Source organism: Medicago sativa, chromosome 8 (genome assembly GCF_051527215.1).
Source record: "Medicago sativa cultivar Bolivia chromosome 8, Bolivia_mono, whole genome shotgun sequence".
In the NCBI taxonomy this organism is placed as follows: domain Eukaryota; kingdom Viridiplantae; phylum Streptophyta; class Magnoliopsida; order Fabales; family Fabaceae; genus Medicago; species Medicago sativa.
In genome coordinates this window covers 30,051,094-30,068,212 of record NC_140756.1, presented here as the reverse complement: position 1 = coordinate 30,068,212, position 17,119 = coordinate 30,051,094, and the positions used below count along the sequence as shown (strand labels likewise).

The 17,119-nt window shown below is 38.6% G+C and overlaps 1 pseudogene; it reads left to right on the top strand.

Moving 5' to 3' along the window:
- Positions 1 to 290: 290 nt before the first annotated feature.
- On the top strand, positions 291 to 3,278 carry LOC146898266 (uncharacterized; annotated as a pseudogene).
- Positions 3,279 to 17,119: the final 13,841 nt, after the last annotated feature.

Genomic DNA, 17,119 nt, shown 5'->3' with positions numbered 1-17,119 from the left:
CAAAAAAATTCCCATTTGAAAAATGTTGTGTCAAAATCTTGGTTCCAAATCAATGCTGATCGATTGCTAGGACGTTTCTACACACAACATGCATCAAAGAACATGTATTTCAAAGTTAAAATCCATTACATTTGATTGATTTTTCTTGTTTTTTTTGTACTGTCACGCGTTGTAGCGGCAGTTAACTACCGCTGGGAGTGAGCGGCTGTTAACTGCCGCTAGACACTTAGAAAATTTTCTAAATTTTCAACTGGCAGTAGCTACTGCCAAATTTTTTTTTCCACAAATTTTTTTCTTTTGTTTTTTTGGTTTGTTTATGTTATTATATGATATTAGATACATGTTTATTAATTAGTTTAGTAATTGTATGTTGTTTATTTATAGATAATGATGAGAATGCGGGTGATCAAAAACCTAGAGTTATCGATTCCATTAAAGTTGAAGCTCCCGCTAAGGTCGAAACTTCCGTTAAAGTTGAGGCTTCAAGCGTCAATTCCGATGGGTGGAAACTTCGTGACAACGAAGTGGACACAGCTCATTTCTTTTCGACCCGAGACACATGGAAAGATAAAGACGAATTGCTCGGTTGGGTCCGTCGACAAGCAAATAGGGCTGGATTTACGGTTATCATTAGAAGATCTTGTGAAGGTAGAAATGCTATGTTGGAGTTGGTTTGTGAACGGAGCGGCGAGCACAAAGTGCCGAAGACAAAAGTGAAGCATGAAGCAACTGGATCAAGAAAATGTGGGTGTTTGTTCAAGGTGCATGGATATGTCATTAGGGAAGACAATGCTTGGAAATTGGCTATTCTCAATGGCGTTCACAACCATGAGATGGTGCCGTATGTAGATGGGCACCTTCTTGCCGGAAGATTAGCGGAGGACGACAAAAAGATTGTACATGACTTGATCGATTCTTTGGTGAAACCAAAAAATATTTTGACAAATTTGAAGAATAAAAGGAAAGAGTCCATGACAAATATCAAGCAAGTCTACAATGAACGACATAAATTCAAAAAGGCAAAAGGGGGTGACTTGACGGAGATGCAATATCTAATCACAAAGTTGGAAGAGAATAGATATGTTTATTACGTAATAGGAAAAAAGGAAAGTTAAACCGTTCAAGACATATTTTGGACTCATCCAAAATCGGTAAAGTTGTTTAACAATTTTCCGACTGTTTTGATAATGGATTCCACGTACAAAACCAACTTGTATAGGATGCCATTGTTTGAAATAGTTGGAGCCACCTTAACCTATTTGACATATTCGGTTGGTTTTGCATTTATGACGTCGGAGAAGGAGGATAACTTTACTTGGGCTTTGCAAATGTTGCTTAAACTTCTTGGACCAAATAGCGATATGCCTAAGGTGGTAGTGACCGACAGGGACACGGGTATGATGAATGCCGTAACAAATGTTCTCCCCAGTAGTAGTGCAATACTTTGTTATTTCCATGTTGGCAAAAATGTTAGATCAAGAATCATCACCGATTTGCAAAATTAAACAAAATGTTGTTGTGGTGGATGAGCAAAAGAAGATTGTCGACGAGGAGAAGCATAGTAAGTTGGTTGATACCATATTTGATGCATGAGAAAAATTGGTTGAATCTCCTACTCAAGAGTTATATGCGGGTAATCTAGTGGAATTCCAAGATGCTTGTAAGGATCATCCAAAGTTTCTTCACTATGTTGAAACTACCATTTTGAAGCCTTTCAAGGACAAACTAGTGAGGGCATGGACAAACCTTGTGTTACATCTTGGGTGTATGACCATGAATAGAGTTGAAGGAGCTCATGGTGTGGTGAAGGAATATTTGTCCACCTCCAAGGGTGATTTGGGTACTTGTTGGCAAAAAATAGATGAATGTTGGCAAACCAATTTGGGGAGATACAATCATCTTTTGGTAGGAGCGTTACGGTCTTGGAACATCGATACAAAGATGTCACTTTGTACTCTGGGTTGGGGGGTCACGTGTCTAGACAAGCCATGAACTTTATTTTTGTGGAAGAAGAGCGTGCTAGGAAAACCTTGTGCATCGAGAAGAAAAGTTGCGGCTGTGTTCAAAGGACGTCGTATGGCCTACCTTGTGCATGCTTCATTGCTATGACAATCAGTCACAACAAGCCCATTCGATTGGATGAGATACACCCACATTGGCATAAGTTGTATATGGGTGAAGAAGAAAGTAATGAATATTTGTTTTCGGTCGCGGAGGAGTGGCGTTCTATCCAAGAACGTCTCAAAAGAGTTCCGTTCCAAATGAAACTAGAAATCAAAGAGGGTTTGTCGTTGTTAGCGTTTCCGGAGACCACATTGTTGTCACCACCTCCAAGAAAGGTGGCAACCAAAGGAGCTCCCAAAAAAATCAAAACTACACGTAGTAGGATCCCATCTTCGTGGGAGACTATTGATTCTCAACATCCGGAAAGTCAATCTTCACCACGAAAAAAATATTCACAACCTAAAAGAAAAGGTGCTCGCATTGGCATTTCTCCAGTTCCAGTTCCTATGCCTAGCTTGGTTTCAAGAAATTATGATCCATCGAACCCTATGTATTACATGCCAAAATTCATGAGACCATACATTGAGAGAATTGTGGATGTTATTGGTGACGGACATTGTGGGTTTAGGGCTATAGCCGAATCCGTGGGTTTGACGGAAGAAAATCATGTTATGGTGCGGAGAGCACTTATTCAAGAGCTGAAAGAGCACATGAGCAAATACATCGAGATATATGCGAGCGAGGACCGTTATAAGTACATTTTGGATGGATTGCATCCCCCCAAAAATCCTAGTAGCTTTACACCTCCCGACAAATGGTTGACATTGCCGGATATGGGACACATCGTTGCATCATGTTACAATAGGCCGGTGTTAGAGATGACTACCTACTTAGACTACATCTCCGAGACTTTTTTCCCACTTAGAGGTCGGCCTCCGGTTAACCCGAAAAGCAACATGATTTGCCTTGGTCTAATCCTAAATTATTTTGTCCTTCTTTCGTTGAAAGATGGTTGCCCACTATCTCCATCATCCACGGAGTGGAAGCTACATAGGAGCGAAGAGGCGGCAACATGGGAGGATGAATTCTTGGATCAACACGATCGTTTCCGAACACTCATGGACATTGAGCTAAAAGAGAAACCGGTTCCACCAAAAAAGCCAACAAATCAAGACAATCCAATTATGTTTGATGACACTCCGGTTAAAGCAAACACCGAATTTGAAGATGTTCTGGAACATTTAGATGATTTGCTTTTATTAGATGAAATGTGACACTTTTTAGTCGGTGTTAATCCATTTTTTGGTCGATACGCGCTGACGTAATTTTTTGGATATATAATGTATTGACCAATTTTTTGGGTGATATGTAACTAACCTTTAACTATTTATATATATATATATATATATATATATATATATATATATATATATATCAATATATTTGAGTTTCGCATTTATTAGTAATTAATGTACATTACGTGTAATGTGTTGCATAATGTGGAAAATTTGACAAATTTCAAACAATTGTGAAACATTAACGCATTATCGGTTTTGTGTAATGTTACCGAATAATCGATAAACTATGAAATGTTGATGTTTGTGATTGCTGGATGTTGTTGTTTCAGTTTGCTTTCCTCCGAAATTGCCGTTTGAAATTATAGGTAAAACAGGACAAATTTCCTGGGAAAAACCAGTGCATACTGCACTGGTTCCGTTAACTGGTGTGAGCGGCATTTAACTGCCGCTAGGTTCCAGTGGTTGTTAACTGCCGGCGTATTATTAAGCGGCTGTTAACTACCGCTGGGGGCATTTATATCATTTACTTGTGTCATTGTGAAGTTTTCTATGTCAGAAAAGCAATTTTCAATGGAATTTGATATATCAAAGTAAGTTATTCATCTCGCACAAGGCGTGCAAAAGAGAACCAACCAAAAGGTTCCGTAAGTGTAGCTCAGTTGGTAGCTATCAGAGATAATTTGTGCAGGGGCCGAAGTTCGAACCCCAGATTCCCCACTTCTCCACACATAATGTGTGTGAATCTAGCCACTAGGCTACATGACAAAAAAAAAAAGAGAACTACCCAAAAAATTACAGAGTTAAGTATGATACCTCAGCACAATAAACATCACAAAAAAAGAAGAAACAAATCAAGTTACAACAAAACACCCATACATGATAAATGGTGCCACCACCAGTCATTATAACTGTAGGTGAAAGTAGTCAGATGAGCCTTTAACCATTGAAAAGACATCCGCTTTACGTTGTCCGTTACTTGATGAAGATCCACGACCTTCTGATTGAAAACTCAATTGTTCCTTTCCTTCAAAATTACCCAGATACATGCAAGCCACAACAATTTCATGAATGTATGTGTAAATCGCGGTAACCCTGCTATGTGACTGAACTGAAGAAAGTGATCGCAGACCCTGTCAGTAGCAACGAAAGAGATACCTAACCACCACAAGACAAGTAACCACACGCTTCCAAAGGTAGCACAACTAAAAAATAAGTGACATGCAGACTCCTCGACATCGCAACCTCCTACATACTTGTTGTCTTCATGTTGAAGCACACGACGCCGCACAAGATTATCTTTTGTCGGTAGTTGATAGGGCCAAACCGCAAGTGCACGGCCTATCGAAGTAATAGTAGTAAGAAGAGTATCGTTCCGCTAGGGAGTTGTGAATTCAATTAACTTTTAGAGAATGATTAGAAGAGAGAAAAGTTTATAAAAAGGGGGTTTAATTGCTGAAGGTAAATAACAATAATATAAAAGAGCCTTGGGATCATTGGTTCATCATAATAACGAATCTTTTCACAAGCAAGCCTTAAACTTATAATTAAACGTTAATCCTAATTACTAAGGACAAGTTTCTCTTTAGCATATCACAGCTCCTCTCGAAGTCAGTGAGTGTATCCCTCCAACAACCACACCTATTCTCATGGGTGATTGCCTTTGGGACCCTTGAAGATCGAAACTTTATGTGTCCCAAGGTTTGCTAGACTATTCTCATGTTTCGCAAACCTTGTCTAAATTCACTTGTTCGGATATCAAAGCTCCGCGTTCGCTTTATGAATTGATATCTATGATGATGAATTAACCATTATCAAACCCTCCGCGTTCGCTTCCACAGTTTGATAATAATTAATTCATGTTAAAACGGTGAATTTAGATTAGGAATTAGGGTAATAATTAATTAGGGTTTAAGACTTGGCTTGATCCGGATTACGTCATTAGACTTATCCAACGATCCCAAGATAAAGAAGTCTACTCACTCATGTTCATCGTAGACATGGGGGAAGAAGAGAGAATGCGATAAAAGTAAATTGCAAAGAAGAAAGTAAAACGAAATAAAGAATTTATTGAAATAGCAATTGAAATAAACAAAGTAAAGCGTGTTTGTTTATGGTGGAGAGCTACTCTATTTATAGCTTTACAATCGACTTAGAAACTAAGCAACTAAAAGGGTAAAACAGTAAAGCTGCAACAGGGTATGAAGGTGAGAAAAACACAAGAAGGGGGGTTGAATTGTGTTTTGAAAAATTCTTCGTTTCTCCTAAAAACTGAACACACTGATCAGAAGCTAGGTGAGACAGCTTCTGAAGTGATAATCAGAATCTAAATGCAGCGGAATAAAACAGAGAGAGAGAAGAAGAACGACACAAAGCAATTATACTGGTTCCTTCCACAATCCGGAAGTAGTCCAGTCCCCCTTGCACTTCCAAGGAGATTTCACTATGAGTAATATCTGATTACAAATGCTCAAGCACACAAGCAAGAGACTTCCTTTGCTCAAGCACACAAGCTAGAGACTTCCTTTGCTCAAGAACACAATCAAGAGACTTCCTGCTCAAGCACAACTGCAAGAGACTTCCTAACTAAACAAAATTACACAGAAAATTGTTTAAGGTTGAACACTTGATATACAATCAGAGGTGCTCACAATACAAATCAGATACAGACTCAATGAACTTAAGAATTTCTAAGATATGACTTTGAGACACAGAAATTCTAAGTGAATGCAGAACAATTTCAGCAGAGGTTTGGTACTTGTGAAAATCTTGCGAGTCTTTCGTTTAGCGTTCTTGCATTACCAATTCTCTAGGTCTTCACTCCTTTATATAGAGGTGTGAAAGAGACGTTGTGAAATTGCCAGAACACCAAAGAGTCGTTGTTGAAGCTTGATCTTTCACCAATGATCTTTTGCCTGATTTGGTTGTTGTCCTATGAAGAACAAATTTGAAATCCATTCCTTATCCAAAGGAACATCTATGCAGGCGAAGCTGTATTCTGGAGCTGTTTTCTTGTCTTGTAGCGTGGACACAAAACAGAGTAGTGGAGAACGTGGTTGTACAATTCGTACAAAGTACAATGTCAACGCTTTCGTCCAAAATGCAAGCACAAGCCTTCAAACACCTTTGAAATGACCGTTGCAAAATTCCACTAATCCTTTGTTTGTGTTTTCGAATCCAATGGACAGCTTTTGCATTGATAATTCTTCAATTCTTGAATCTTTTGCAAATCCAGTTGAGATTCAGCTTCTGGTGAAATAGCTTCTGATGAGGCAGCTTCTGATGATGCAGCTTCTGATGATGTGGCTTCTGGACCTCTTGTCTTCAGAAGCACTATTCTTCAGGAGCAGCTTTACTTCAGGGGCGCTATTTCTTCAGGAGCAGCTTGACTTCAGGAGCGCTTTGCCTTCAGAATCATCTAAGCTTCATTTTCTTTTGCTCTTTATTTGCTCATTCAGAACCAATGATGATGTGACTTTATAATTATGGTCCTGTACACTTGAACAAATATTAGCTAGTCCAATTTACAATTTTTAATACCTTGTTATCATCAAAACTCTTTAAGGTTCATTGTTAAACACATTTTGTTCCAACAATCTCCCCCTTTTTGATGATGACAAACAAAAGTATTTAAAATTGATCAATTGTTGTTAATCTAATTAACAAGTTGACTTTGGGGTTCTAAGGTTTGTAAGCTCAGAATCTGAGGTTTGTAAGCTCAAACTCCCCCTGAGTCTGATAGTATTTAAGGTGAGGTTTGTAAGCTCCCCCTAAGTTCTATCCAGGTTAATTAAATTCATTTTTCGCACAATAAAAAATATCAGAGCTTAAAAACAAAATTGAATCATTGAAAGAATGAACTTATAGATAAGAAGAATGGTTCAATTAATTTTACTTGAATTTTGATACTCCTTCGTTCGTTCATAGCTTATACCAATAAGGTAAAAAAAATGATAGAAGTTTTTCAAAAAATTTCAAATGCCATTAATGGGGCTCAGAGCCTTTAAATACTTGTCACATATAAATGGGGCTCAGAGCCTTTAAATACTTGTCACATATACTCCCCCTTTTGTCATTATCAAAAAAGATAAAAAAAACATAAAAGACAAAAAGAGAGTATACAAGAAATTAATCAAAAGAGAGTATACAAGAAATTAATCAGATCAAAAATATATGAACATGAATATCTAAAATATCAGAAGCAGCTAAACAGTCAGAATCAGTAAGCATTCAGAAGCAAAGAGAATTAAAACAGAATGGTTTCAGAAGCAAGGACTAGGAATTCAAAACAAACAACAAACAAAAAGAAAAACACAAGGGTGTGCAACTAAGTGTTGGTTTGATGTTGTTTCTTCATCTCCTCCATTTCTTCAATCTTCTTCTGCAACAGTTCTTCAAGCTGTTGTTGCCTCTGGAGAAGAGCCTGTTCCCTTTCCTTAGCTTCTTGCTGCTGCTGTGCCATCTGTTTCTTCAGAAGCTTACACAACCTTGCTTCTCTGGTCAAGTAATCCGTTTCTAAGAAGAAAGGCTGGTTTGCCAGGAGCAGTGTAGAACTTCTTACTCTGAGACTCTGATTCAAATGCTCTATTAGTCTTCTGACTGAAGCTTGCTTGACTCTGATGCATTTAGCCTTGATATCTTCAATAAGCCCAGCTGCCCGGTTCTGAAGAGATGTCCAGGAGTCTTCATATGCACTTGTGAGATCAATTGTCCTTCGTTGATCCACAAGATTATGCAATCTACTAAGGATTGTCAGAAGCTCAGAATTAATATATCCAGATTCCAGGATGTTTGTGGGTGGTTGTTCAAGGATTTCAAGATCAGAATCACTGATTTCCAGATCTTGAACAGGGTTAGGAAGTGGAATGGTAAAGTGTGTTTGTGTGTTTGAAGATGAAGGCTGGTCAGAGGCAATGTGAGTGGTAGAGGTTGAGGCTTGAACATTGACTAGAGAGATGTCAACATCCATGGGAGTTGGTTGTGGGGAGTGTTCAATTTCAGTTGGTGGTTGTTGTGGTGAAGTTGATGTTTGAGTGTTGAGTTGGGGGTCAATGGTAGCTGTTGGTGATTGTGGGGGTGTTGTGGGTTTATGTGGTTCAGGTGTTTGTTGATGGGGGTTTTCTGAAACAACGTTTTCAGAAGCAGCTGCTTCTGGAGTTGCTTCAGAGGCCTTTTCTGAATTAGATTTGTCTATGGGTAACTCACCTGAGTAATGGAGAGCAAGATTGTCTAAGACAGAAGTGTCTTCTATTGGTTCAGGTACTGATGGTGAAGAAGGTGAAATGGGGGTAGAGGTGACTGGAATCTGACATACCTTGACTGAAGAGCCAGCTACAGAAGTGGTATCACTAGGTGCTTTCAGAACCGCTTCTGAAGCTTTAACAGCCACTTCCTTGACTTCTTCAGACTTCTTCTTGAGAAATTCATCACAATTCTCCAGTCCTGAAGCCTTGAGCCTTTGATCCCTTTCCTGATTGTGCTGAGCTTCTTTCCTCTTTATCTCAGCTAGCATCTGAACAGCTTGCTCATCATCTTCTTTCTTCATATCAGAAGTCACTCTTTTCTCAGGAATAGAAGCAGCCCTTATTCTCTTCTTCTCCTGTAACTCTGATAACTTAAAAGCAGCAAATTCCTTAGCCATTCTGGCCTTGGCAGGAGTCAGCTCAACCATAGAGCTTTTTATATCAACAGGTGCCTTTTTCTTCTTCAGCTTGGGCTCAGCTTCCTCCTTTTCTATTTCATCCAAAGCTTCATCCAGTTTTTCCTTGTGATAAACTGTTTCAGCTTTCCCCCTCTTTCTTTTGACATCCTTCTTTTGCTTGCCCTTATCAGTAATTGCTTATGATGCAGTGGCACTCTTTACCTTCTTTACTTTAGCAGGAACAGCTTCCTCCTGAGTGCTTGCATCTTCTTCCAGGACATACTCAGCTACTGATTGAACTAGGAAATCAGAGTCACTTTCCTTAAAGATGGGAGGAAAGTCCCTGATTATCTCAGTTTCAGCAGTTGTCATCTCTAACCACTTTTCATCTTTAGGGGCTTCTTTGATGAACTTCATAGAGCATAAGCTCCTGCTACTGATAGTCCTTTCAGCAGTAGAGACTTTGAAACATCTATCAGAAACACTCCTTGTCCTTCTTAAGAACTCCAGCACCCTTCCTTGATAAAAGATTTCAGACAGCAATCTTCCATAGGGTACTTGTTTTCTTCCTCTGATAGTGCTTTCATTTATGGCCCAGCAGAGATGATCCATTACATATCTTGGGAAGTTTATCTTTTCCAGAATAGCCATGAAGTAAATTGCTAGCTTCTGTTGATTGTTAGGTTGGTCAGATCCTCCTGCTCTTTGAAAGAATCAATCATTACTGAATTTCACCAACATCCTGTTGTGAATCTCCATTTCAGAAGGCTTTGCATCTTTCTTCCCACCCAAAAGAGTGTTGTAGTAACCTTGTAGCAGGACATCTTCCTTCCTGACTATTTCTTGGAATCTTCCCTCTGCATCCATCCTACAAGCTTTAGCTATAACGTCCTCAGTGATGGTTATAGGAATGCCCATCACTTCAGACCTTATTTCTAAGCTATCAAATGATGTAGGATTCATATCCATGACCATTTTCCCTTTCTTTGACCCAGCTTGTTTGCTTACGACTTTTGCAGGCTTTTCATTGTACACTTCAGCTTTTAACCAAAAGTCCTTGACCAAGTTCACATATGTTGGCCCATTTAGCATCTTGAAATACTCAGACAGCATCTGAGTCTCTATCAATCCTTCCATGTTTACTTCATACTTCTTGAGTGAAGCAAAATCCACCGGTGACTCTACTTGAACTATTAAGGATTCCCATGGAATATCCATAGTCTTCTCTTTGTAGATTGACCCAGATTCTGATACGCTTTGCTTGTTTGATGTAGATTCTGAAACTTTTGAGCTTGATGATGCCATTTGATGATTGACGAAGATTTGAAGAAGATGAAGATTTTAGGGTTCTAAGGTTGAGAGAATGCGCTTACTTCGCAAGAGGTTTGAGAGCAAATGTGTTTGTTGTGAGTGAGTAGTGTGTGAATTGTCAAAGTGTTAAAAGTAAAACGATTGCAATTCAAAAGAGACAAACAAACATAACATTAATGACAAAAATTGGGGGCGCGTGAAAAGTACTTTCAAAGCTATTAAATCATCATTGCCCTTTTAGTTATACACCAACACATACAGGCCACGTAAGAAGTTCACAGAGTGACTACCAAGTTAGTGGGCCAGAAGTTACTTTTTAAAAGGTAACTTCCAACGTTTCCACTAATTCAACTATTCAGAAGCAACAAATCCAGCTTCTGGACTTCAGATGCTGACGTCATCATCAGAAGCGAGTTTTCCTCAGAACCTCAATAAAGAGCTTCTGATGGACTACCGCTTCTGAACTAACTTCAGAACCTAAAATCCTATTCAGGAGCAAGCAAGCATTTAATCAGATACAAAGTGCATGTTCAAATTTTTCTTTATAAAATCAAATCTTTCAACAGTTAAAGGCTTAGTAAATATATCAGCCCATTGATTTTCAGTATCAATGAATTGTATATCTAAAATTCCTTTTTGAACATAATCTCTGATAAAATGGTGTTTGATTTCAATGTGCTTCGCTCTTGAATGCAAAATTGGATTTTTAGACAAACAAATAGCAGCAGTATTATCACAATAAATGGGAATACTGTTAGCAGTCATCTGATAATCTTCCAACTGATGTTTCATCCAGAGTAGTTGTGTACAACAACTTGCAGCTGAAATGTATTCTGCTTCTGCTGTAGACATAGCAATAGTTGTTTGTCTTTTGCTAGCCCAGGATATAAGATTATCACCCAGAAATTGACAGTTGCCACTGGTTGACTTTCTTTCAATCCTATCACCAGCATAATCAGCATCACAGAATCCAATTAGCTTATAATCTAAGGATTTCCTATAAAGGAGTCCAAGATTAGTTGTTCCTTTCAAATACCTGAAGATTCTCTTGACAGAAGTCATATGAGATTCTCTAGGATCTGATTGGAATCTTGCACACAAGCATACACTGAATAAAATATCTGGCCTAGATGCAGTGAGGTATAACAAAGAACCAATCATACCTCTATACAGCTTCTGATCTACTTTAGCTCCTTCATCTTCTTTGCTTAAGTTGCACGTGGGGTGCATTGGAGTGTTCATCACTTTACAATCTTCAAGTTTGAACTTCTTCAGAAGCTCCTTTGTGTACTTTGATTGATGAACATAGACTCCATCTTTGCATTGATTGATTTGAATGCCAAGGAAGAACTTCAGCTCTCCCATCATGCTCATTTCAAATTCATCCTGCATCAACTCAGAAAATTCCTTGCAAAGAGATGCATTAGTAGAACCAAATATTATATCATCAACATATATTTGCACAACAAGAATATCTTTCCCAAGGGTCCTTCTGAAGAGTGTAGTATCAACCTGTCCTCTTTTAAAATCATTTTTGATTAAGAAATTACTTAGTCTATCATACCAAGCTCTGGGAGCTTGTTTCAAGCCATATAGTGATTTCTTCAGTTTAAAAACATGGTCAGGATATTTAATATCCTCAAATCCAGGAGGTTGCTTGACATACACTTCTTCTTCTATGACACCATTTAGAAAAGCACTCTTGACATCCATTTGATATAATATTATGCCATGATTAACTGCATAGGAAAGAAGTAACCTGATTGCTTCCAATCTTGCAACTGGAGCAAACGTTTCAGTGTAATCAATGCCTTCTTGTTGACTATACCCTTGTGCAACAAGCCTGGCTTTGTTTCTTGTTACTTCACCTTGCTCATTCAGCTTGTTTCTGAATACCCATTTTGTTCCAATAATGTTCTTGTGCTGAGGTTTGGGTACCAGATCCCACACATCATTTCTTTGAAATTGATTCAACTCTTCTTGCATAGCTAGGATCCATCCATCATCTGAAAGTGCTTCATCAACTGTTGTAGGTTCAATCATTGAGATTAGTCCAATCATTGACTCCTCTTGTCTGAAATGTGATCTTGTTCTTCTTGGACTATCCTTGTTTCCAATGATTAGCTCCTCAGGATGTGAAGACTTGTGTTTGAATGTGTTTCTGGGAGGATCTGCTTGATGTGAGCCATCTTGTGCTTCATCAGAAGCAGCTTCATCTTGTGCTTCTGATGTGGGTTCAGCTTCTGGACTATCTTCAGACTCAGCTATCTGATCAGGTTCTGGAGTAGCTTCAGGAACCTGTATCTCTGCAGAACTTTCACCTTGCTTTGAAGTTTTATCTTCAAGCTCCTTGTCATCAAATTTAACGTGCATAGATTCTTCAACACAAAGTGTTTCTGAATTATACACTCTGTATGCCTTTGACCTTTCAGAGTAACCTAAAAAGATTCCCCTTTGGGCCTTGGCATCAAATTTCTTTAGGTAGAGCTTGTTGTTCAGAATGTAACATGTACATCCAAATTGATGAAAGTAAGAGATGTTGGGTTTTCTTCCTTTAAAGAGTTCATATGCTGTTTTCTCCAAAATAGGTCTAATATAGATCCTGTTCTGAACATAGCATGCTGTATTCACTGCTTCTGCCCAAAAATGTTTTGGTAAATTGTTTTCATGAATCATGGTTCTGGCCATTTCTTGTAAAGTTCTATTCTTTCTCTCTACAACCCCATTTTGTTGTGGTGTTCTAGGAGAAGAGAACTCATGGAAAATTCCATGTTTTTCACAAAAAGCTTCAAATGGCTCATTTTCAAATTCTCCACCATGATCACTTCTGATTTTCAAAATTTTTGATTCTTTTTCAGATTGAATTTGAGTGCAGAAGCTACTGAATACATCACACGCAACATCTTTACTCTTTATGAATTTCACCCAAGTCCATCTGCTGTAATCATCAACAATGACTAATCCATATCTACTTCCATATAGGGATGCAGTACTCACTGGTCCAAATAAATCAATATGGAGTAATTCTAAAGGTCTTGAGGTTGAAACAATGTCTTTGGTTTTAAAAGATGATTTCACAATTTTCCCTCTCTGACATGCACCACAGAGTGCATCTGAATGATAGTCAATGTCTGGTAGCCCTTTCACAAGTTGTAACTTACTAAGCTTAGAGATTAACCTCCAGTTAGCATGTCCCAACCTTCTGTGCCACATCCATTTCTTATCATTCACTGATAGTAGGCAAACCACCTTCTGATCAGCCAGTTCAGAAAAATTGATTTTATAGACATTGTCAACTCTCTTTCCCTTGAACACAATGGATTTGTCTTTCTTGTTGATTACTGTACAGTTGGGTTTTTCAAAAAGCACATCATAACCATTATCACAAAATTGACTAATGCTCAAAAGGTTATGTTCAAGACCATCTACCAACCATACATTATTAATTGAGGTAGAGGAATTACCAATAGTTCCTGTACCTATGATCTTGCCTGACTGGTTGCCCCCAAATTTCACACTTCCTCCCTCTTTCATTGTTAGGCTGAGGAACATGGACTTGTCTCCTGTCATGTGTCTTGAGCAACCGCTGTCTAGGTACCATGATCTTTGCTTTGGCACTGCTCTTAGACATACCTGCATCATTGACATTTTTAGATTTAGGTACCCATTATTCTATGGGTCCTGGAAGGTTAGTACTTAAGGCTTTACTCTTCACTTCTTGTACCTTGTGCTGTGAGTTGGGTTGCTTCTGATTAACCATCACCTTAGGTTTTGGTACTTCAGAAGCAGTAACTATCTTCTTCTGAAACTTAGACTTCAGAACCCCAGATTTTGGTTTCACCAGACTCTGAGGAATAGGTTCTGATCTTTTCAGGATCCTGACCTTTGAAGTCTTGGAATCAGATTTGATCATAGCCTTTGACTTAGAGTTCTTTGGCGTTGAAGTAATCTTAGCCTTAGGACTAGAAGCTTCAGGTTCTGATTGAACAACAGTTTCCAACTCAGCCCCTTCTGGTACAAAGAATGTTTTCAGACCTTCCTTGATGCATTCACAACAAGATTTTAGATTGGTTTTCTCAAGTTTCACTTCTGGAAAACCAATTCCTCTGCCATTGTTCTTGTAAATGCTATAAATCATAGAAGCTACTCTGCTTCTGTCAATGCCAGATATAATAAAATCTTCAAGAGCAATTTCATGGTTACTTAAAGGTTTTTCATTACACTTTTCTTGTAGCTTCTGACATAAGAACCTGAGCTGATCTTCATATGTTTTACACATGAAGTCAAAGCCCCTAAGTCCTTGTTCAGAAGCTTTCAGATCCAATAGAGTTGATTTTTGCTGTTGTACCAAATCAGCATATTTTTCTTTTAAATCCTTCAACTCATTGGTTCTTACTTCAAAATGTGTAAGAAGTTCTTTAAGTGACTCAACAAGTTCATCTCTGGGAATTTTGGAATATACCTCGTTTTCATCTTCTGAGTCTGAATCTGATCCAGCTTCTGAAGTTGCTGTTGCTACCAACCCAACAGCTACCTTTGCATCTTCATCAGCTTCCTCTTTATCAGATCCAGATTCACTACCCAAATCATACCAGGTTGCCATTAAACTCTGCTTAATCTGCTTCTTGAGTTTGCTTGGTTTAAATGTAGACCTCTTTGACTTGTCCTTTGACTTTTCTCTTTGAAGATCAGGGCATTCAGCAATGAAGTGTCCAGGCTTCTTACAGTTGAAGCATCCCTTCTGATCTTCTTTCTTTGAGCTTCTGGAGTTACCCCTTCTGGAGAGAAACTTTCTGTTCTTCTTGGCCAGATATTGAAGTCTGTTTGAGAGCATGGCCATTTCAGCAGCATCTGGTTCAGAATCTGAACTTGACTGTTCTTCCTCTTCAGATTCAACTACTTTGAGAGCTTTTGATGACTTGCCTTTGGATGGAAGAGCTATTGATTTACTCTTCTTAGTAGACTCATGTTCATTAAGACTTAACTCATGAACTTTGAGAGAACTAACAAGATCTTCGACACTTAAAGTGTTTAAATCTTTAGCTTCCTCAATGGCAGTCACTTTTGGTCTCCATCTGGCAGGTAAGCTTCTGAGTATCTTGCTTACATGATCAGAAGCAACATAGCTCTTCTTTAGAATCTGTAGCCCAGAAACTAAGGTTTGAAACCTTGAGTACATCTCCTCAATAGTTTCATCATCCTTCATCTTGAATAACTCATACTGATGTACAAGCAGGAGAGCCTTTGCTTCTTTGACCTTCTTGCTCCCTTCATAATTTGAACAGAGAGAAGCAAACATAGCTTTAGCAGTGGATTTGTCACTCATCTTCATATACTCTGCTTTGGGTATGGCAGTGACAAGGGCTCCTCTGATAATATGATGCTTCTTGTAAAGTTTCCTCAGTTCTGGAGTATGTTTCTTTCTATCCACAGCAGCTCCTTCTTCATCAAGGACTAAATCACCAACACCATCTTCCAGAATATCCCATAATTCTTCATCCAGGCTCATGATGTAACTGTAAAAGTTGGTCTTCCACCAAGAGAACTCTTCAGCATCTCCATTGAACTTTGGAACTTTTCCAACACTGGTTTTCTTACTATCACTATAATCATGTGAGACATGTTTATAGCTAGTATCACTAGGACCAGTAGGAGGAGGAGTAGACATGTTTTTCTCAGATCTTTGACTGTTGCACGGTTAAGTGATACACAACAGACCAAGGCTCTAGATACCAATTGAAGGTGAGAAAAACACAAGAAGGGGGGGTTGAATTGTGTTTTGAAAAATTCTTCGTTTCTCCTAAAAACTGAACACACTGATCAGAAGCTAGGTGAGACAGCTTCTGAAGTGATAATCAGAATCTAAATGCAGCGGAATAAAACAGAGAGAGAGAAGAAGAACGACACAAAGCAATTATACTGGTTCCTTCCACAATCCGGAAGTAGTCCAGTCCCTCTTGCACTTCCAAGGAGATTTCACTATGAGTAATATCTGATTACAAATGCTCAAGCACACAAGCAAGAGACTTCCTTTGCTCAAGCACACAAGCTAGAGACTTCCTTTGCTCAAGAACACAATCAAGAGACTTCCTGCTCAAGCACAACTGCAAGAGACTTCCTAACTAAACAAAATTACACAGAAAATTGTTTAAGGTTGAACACTTGATATACAATCAGAGGTGCTCACAATACAAATCAGATACAGACTCAATGAACTTAAGAATTTCTAAGATATGACTTTGAGACACAGAAATTCTAAGTGAATGCAGAACAATTTCAGCAGAGGTTTGGTACTTGTGAAAATCTTGCGAGTCTTTCGTTTAGCGTTCTTGCATTACCAATTCTCTAGGTCTTCACTCCTTTATATAGAGGTGTGAAAGAGACGTTGTGAAATTGCCAGCACACCAAAGAGTCGTTGTTGAAGCTTGATCTTTCACCAATGATCTTTTGCCTGATTTGGTTGTTGTCCTATGAAGAACAAATTTGAAATCCATTCCTTATCCAAAGGAACATCTATGCAGGCGAAGCTGTATTCTGGAGCTGTTTTCTTGTCTTGTAGCGTGGACACAAAACAGAGTAGTGGAGAACGTGGTTGTACAATTCGTACAAAGTACAATGTCAACGCTTTCGTCCAAAATGCAAGCACAAGCCTTCAAACACCTTTGAAATGACCGTTGCAAAATTCCACTAATCCTTTGTTTGTGTTTTCGAATCCAATGGGCAGCTTTTGCATTGATAATTCTTCAATTCTTGAATCTTTTGCAAATCCAGTTGAGATTCAGCTTCTGGTGAAATAGCTTCTGATGAGGCAGCTTCTGATGATGCAGCTTCTGATGATGTGGCTTCTGGACCTCTTGTCTTCAGAAGC